This window comes from Nanorana parkeri, unplaced genomic scaffold (assembly GCF_000935625.1).
Source record: "Nanorana parkeri isolate BGI_ZX_2015 unplaced genomic scaffold, ASM93562v1 scaffold649, whole genome shotgun sequence".
Taxonomy (NCBI): domain Eukaryota; kingdom Metazoa; phylum Chordata; class Amphibia; order Anura; family Dicroglossidae; genus Nanorana; species Nanorana parkeri.
In genome coordinates this window covers 79,419-85,255 of record NW_017306917.1, presented here as the reverse complement: position 1 = coordinate 85,255, position 5,837 = coordinate 79,419, and the positions used below count along the sequence as shown (strand labels likewise).

The 5,837-nt window shown below is 39.6% G+C and overlaps 1 long non-coding RNA gene across 1 annotated transcript in view; it reads left to right on the top strand.

The window, feature by feature from the left end:
* The first annotated feature begins 2,089 nt into the window (after positions 1–2,089).
* LOC108792500 overlaps positions 2,090–5,837 on the top strand; it is a 9,588-nt gene continuing 5,840 nt past the window's right edge. The window contains exon 1 of the long non-coding RNA XR_001941571.1: positions 2,090–2,101. This is a non-coding gene — a long non-coding RNA (uncharacterized LOC108792500). The remainder of the gene's footprint in view (positions 2,102–5,837) is intronic.

The following is a 5,837-nucleotide window of genomic DNA, read 5'->3' as shown; positions in this document are numbered from 1 at the left end:
GAGTGTGGCTCGGGGTTAATTTTCAGTACCAAGAACGGTAACCCCGAGTCACACTTAGGATTGCGCAGAAGTGTCAATTACCTTGTCCCTGCAAGCCCGCGGTGCCCTCTGCTGTGTGCGCCCGGCCGATGCCGGCATTCGGCTTTCAGTTTCGAGGGGCGGAGCCAGCGGGAAATTCAAAAGTGCAAACATGACATTTACACAGAATACACACAATACAATGTAATCTGTTATAATTACATATATGTATCAAACTATTTTACGTCAATTTTGTCCCTAGAGCTTTTTCCAGTGCCCTGCATGCACTTTTACTGTACTCTATTGACTCTGGTACGGATCAGGCAGCGCCCCCCAGAATTCCCATTTACTGGACCATTTTTTTTAATTATTATATTATAATTTTTTATAATTATTTACAATATTATAATTTATGATTTCGTGTTTCAAACTTTATCATACCCGGGATGTCTACTGGACTCTTGTTTGGACAGATTTAGGTGAGTTATTCCTAAGATTTGCTAAGAATTACAGGCCTACAATATAAAACAACAAATTGCCATGAAAAACAATGTACCGATTTGGCATGCTAAAATCCTGCATAATCATACCGCCAGGGAGGTTAAAGAGCTAAATACAATATATTCCAGTTGCATCAAAACAAAAGATGTGCAAACTCTTACCGTTTGTTTTCTCTAGAAGAAGAGTAGAAAAGCCTGTCCCCTGCCAGCATGCTACAGTGTAGGACTCTTGCTCTTCATGTGGAAGCAGTATTGTTTCTGCAGAGATCTGACACACCCTCTGCTGATTCAGAGCTAGAGCTCTTCAACCAGTAGGGAGCATGAGCTTTGCTGTTTGGAGAGCTCTATCTTTGACTAAGCAGCAAATACAAAGGAGAAAAAAAGAATAGATTATTTTTGGTTCAAGCACATTTCACTTAAGCAACTTAATGAGCAAAACTCATTTCAGCAGTTTAGGCACTTTTATCTAAATCGCTCTTGTGATTCATGATCTCCATGAACAAGAAATGACGTGAGGTCCTTCATATGGTAGTGGGTCACAGATGCTGCTTCTTTTATTTTGAACAACTGTACAAACTAAAGATGAAGACATCTATGAGGAAGCGAAGGGAGTTTTTTTCCTCCTTCACAGGAGAAGTTACCTAACACCCCCAAGACCCCCTTTTGTTTTGAATTTAAAGTATATGTACAGTCAAAACGTTTTCTTAACATTTTCATAGAGTAGGGAAGAGTTTTAACTCCTATGAATTTATTTATTTGCTATCTGTGTCTCTTTGCACATGTTCTGTCCTAGAGGTGAAGCAGGAAGAGAAGGTAAGGGAAATTCTCCTCCTAAACAGGTGTCACCAGAACAGGTGTCCCCATGGGAAGATGTTCCCTCACTTCTTCTTTTGGTGAAACTAGAACATGCTGAATTTCCCATCACTTTCGGTTTTGAAGACCATGAGAGAGGAAGGGACATAGACAACTATGAAAACAAAAACAAAGGTTCTTACTTTTTCCCACTCCATCTAAGACTAAAAAAAAAAAATGGCTATAAATAGAACTTAAGCTGACACACCCGAAATCGGAGCTGGTAAGGGACTCCCAGATGGTGGGGTTACTTTTTACCCAAAGATGAGCTTCAAACTGGAGTTAGACTTTATATGTATATAAAGTTATACACATGTTTTATATATATTTATTTTTGTTATTATTATAATTTTTTTTACTTATGCATTTTCTTTTAAAGTGACATTAAATTCGGGATATTAACCTTAAAAATGCATTCAAGTACCTTTTACTTTTAACAACACTGGACCTTATTTGTGTATCACTCGGCTTTAGATCCTCAAATCATCTCTGAATTGCTGCTGACATTTCCCTTTCTTCTTGAGGGTGGCTACTTTTGTTCCCCATGGTCCCTGTGTTGAAAAAAGCCACCTCTCCAAGCTTGCTCCCACGAAGGACTACAATACCCATACAAATTAGTAAACTAAACGTGAAATTGTGGTCCACTATGAGAGTGAGCTTGGAGTGGTGGCTTTACAACACACAGGGACCATGGGGAACACAAGCAGCCACCCTCGAGAAGGAAGGACAGTGTCTGCACCAGTTCAGAGATGATTTGAGGATCTACAGCTGAGCAATACAGAAATAAGGTCCAGTATTGCTAAAAGTTTAGGTACCTGAATGCATTTTTAAGTTTTAACTCCCGAGTTTAGTTTCACTTTAAAGATTAGCCACACAATGTTTTACTTAGCTTAAAAGAGTTTATATAGATGTGTGCTATATTTGTTTCCACAGACCTCCAAGAAGAAAAGATCTATGTATGATTTTCCTAGCAGAAATGTTATTTATATCTTCCGTATTACATGATAAACTGATATACTGTTTACTGTGCAAGTTATTCCTTATCTGCATATAGACGGTATAAAGTAAAGTGAAAAAGCCCACCAGGAAACTTAGCTGCAGGGGGCCTATTTCTGAGTCAGAAAGAATATGATATCACACACCCACATATTACACTCTAAATATAAATAGAGTTGTTTTTTGATCAGTTCAGGGACTGTAGGGAAAATAAAGTGGAAAATAACATGTTTCATCTTTTCATTGCTTTTAAGATGTATTAAAGTCTACCATGACCACTGCATGATCCCCATGACTCATTAAAGTGTATCAAAACCCAAGAACAAATATGTAATATGTTGCAGCTTACCAGTTCTTAGATGTGGTGACTGCATTAGTTCTCTATTTTTCAGCATTGTATTCCTTTATTTATCCTGGTGATTCTGCCAGTAAAACAAACTCATCCTTGGGTGGCAACAGTACTCCATCTATGGAGTAGCAGCATCCTCACCCTAGGCTGCTCACTCCTGATGTGTGCTACAGAACATCTTCTCATTCTCTGCATCTCCATACCATAGCTAGGAGGTGTTCTGTATTGTTGGCTTGTTTAGCTGGTTCTCCTATGCTTTATACCAGGTGTAGCCAAACTCCGGCCCTCCAGCTGTGGTGGAACCACAGATCCCATGAGGCATTGCAAGATTCTCACAGCCACAGACATGACTCCCGGAGAGAGATGCATCATGGGATTTGTAGTTTCACCACAGCTGGAGGGCCGGAGTTTGGCTACCCCTGCTTTATACTCTGTTGTTGAATTTTTATTTTGCAAAAGTTGTGTTTGCTTTTGGGGTCTTTCAAGAGGGTCTTTGAATGTAAAATCAATTTATTTCTTAGTATTTTCTAATTCCTTGAAAAGGTATAAACTGCCCCTTTCTAACTTAGGTGGTGGCATAACAGAAAACTCTGTTTAGGCTTTTCCATGTATTTACATTTTCTTGTGCTGTAAAAAGGACCAGCTACTGAGACCCTGGGGTTGATTTACTAACCTTATAAACACACCACGAACATGTATACACCTCGGTAGTGTGTTCCCTCCCAGCATAATCTATGGGTGGAATCTAAACACCTTTGTAGTGTGTACACACGCAGCAGGTGTGTTGTGCAAAGCCAAGCATGAATTGCAAGGTGATGTTGTGTAAATTAGCTCTATGTTGTGTTGCTTGCGTTGATGAATGCAGGAATGTAAATGCATGAGCTAACCATTTTTGTCTAAACTGTGAAGCAGCATTATATATGCATCATGTGCATGATTTTTCCATATATGGCATTAGTGGAAATATGCTTTTAGAGACTTTTTGGTTGATAAATACGTTTTGCTGTGTGAAAATCACACGCACCTGGTGCGTGCATGTGTTTAGGTTAGTAAATCACCCCCCATGTATTAATCTATAAAAATGCTTCTTTGCGTGGCATCTGGAGACTGTCAGGGCACAGGGCATCACTGTATGGTCAACATCTACAAGAACAAGATAGCTTACAGCATACCAAGCCTTAAATATAATGTTTCATATCATGTGTAACACTTATAAGTAGTTATTACCTCTAACAGGGATTACAGTACCCCCTTGACAGGGGGGCATTCATCTGGTTTTCTATGCAGAAGGAAGACACCATCTTTGTTCAAGCACTATCTAATCTACCTTATGGACTAAATTGCTAGCTCAGAAGTTACGCAATCATGTAAATCGCTATGCTTATGCAGTTCTTGGCTGTGTTCACAAAAGTCTGACTCAGATTAACCCCTGCTGCAGCCTCTCATATTGTGACTTACTACAACTTTACAATGTTGCAGTCTTTTAACTTTGAAGGAAGAGAAAACTGAGAAAATGCTCCCTCCTGCCTACAGCAGACTAATAATATCTAGACCAGATTTCTCAACCTTTTTTCAGCTACAGCACCCTTTAAATGTATACACAATCTCAAGCCACCCCAGTCTTAAATTTCCAAAACATATTTTTTTTTTAAATGTGTGCCCCCCCCTTCCAAAACCCAAACCTTTTAAGCGGATACCCAATGTAAAAACACATTATTATTCTTTAGGATTTATATAGCGCCAACAGTTTGTGCAGCTCTATAAAATATAAGGAAGATATTACAATAACAATACAATTCAAGACAAGATGGTAAGGAGGGCCCTGGCCCTGAGTGCTTACAATCTAAAAGGGAGGGACAAGTGATACATGAGGAGGTAGCTGTTTGGGGATGAATGAAAAAGGGTTCTTCACATCAGAGTTCCCCCTTTAAATCAAGAGCCCCCCTTTCACATCAGACCCATCTCCTTTCACATTAGACCCCCTTTACATCAGGGGCCCCTTCACATTAGAGCTCCCTCCTTTCACATTAGAGCCTCCCTTTACAGGAGGAGCCCCTTCACATGAGAGTCCCCTTTCACATTAGGAGCCCCCTTTTCATATCAGAAGCCTTCGCTTCACATCGCTTAATATCAGGAACTTCAGCCCTGACAGCATGGCAGAAGTTGGAAGGTGTAGAAGGCATGAACAGAGGAGAGCTATCATTCTTTCCGGAATGGATCCCATCCTCCCTGGATTAGCAACATTAGTTTTCATGGTGCTGGCAAAAAATTTGAGGCACCCCTGAGGAAGTCAGAAGACACTCCAGGATGCCATGGCACCCTGGTTGAGAAATGCTGGTCTAGACAAGGTAACTTAATTGTGGTTCAATGGATGCTTTTAAAGATAAAAGGTAGAGTTTGTCCTTTTTTTTCCAGTTCTAGTAATGGCAGTCACTCAGACAGGAAGTTAGGGAAACATTCTCCAAAAGGGACAGAGAGGTTGTAACCCTTGGTTGCTGTGTGTGTCCATTTTGATGTAATTTCCTTTCCTGGTAACATCCATGACTGAGACAAGCAAAGGACTTATTTCTTCAGTCTAATGCCCCATTCTATCCATCAAAAAATAGCTGGACATTAACCAAATATGATCATCCTGAAAAAATTGTCATCAGTAGGGCCTCGAATGGAACTCATCTATTCCACTGACTGGTAGAACTTCGATGGTTAATAAAACTTGGGTTTCTTTCTTCATTTTTAGTGTGCGTGTTGGATTGGCAAAATGGAATAATCTGCCATTACAAAGTGAATGATCAAAATGAGGATGACAATGATCTATACAACTTTAATTTCCTAATAATTAGTTCATTCATTTAATAAAAAATAAAGATTTGAAAGCAAAAGCAACACCTTTCCTAAAACAAAACTGGAGAAGGCCTCATATATTGTATATGTATGCCTAAAACACACAATTTCCTTCCTTCCAAGGCACCAAGTATGAGCAACACACTTAAGAGATACTCAGTAATGTCTGAGATGAAACAAGAACAATTCATTCAGTATTTCTCCCAAAGGACCATACAGCTCAATGTATAGACATGACCTTGCTGCCGGGGACAATTCACCATGTTGGAGATGAACTGGAT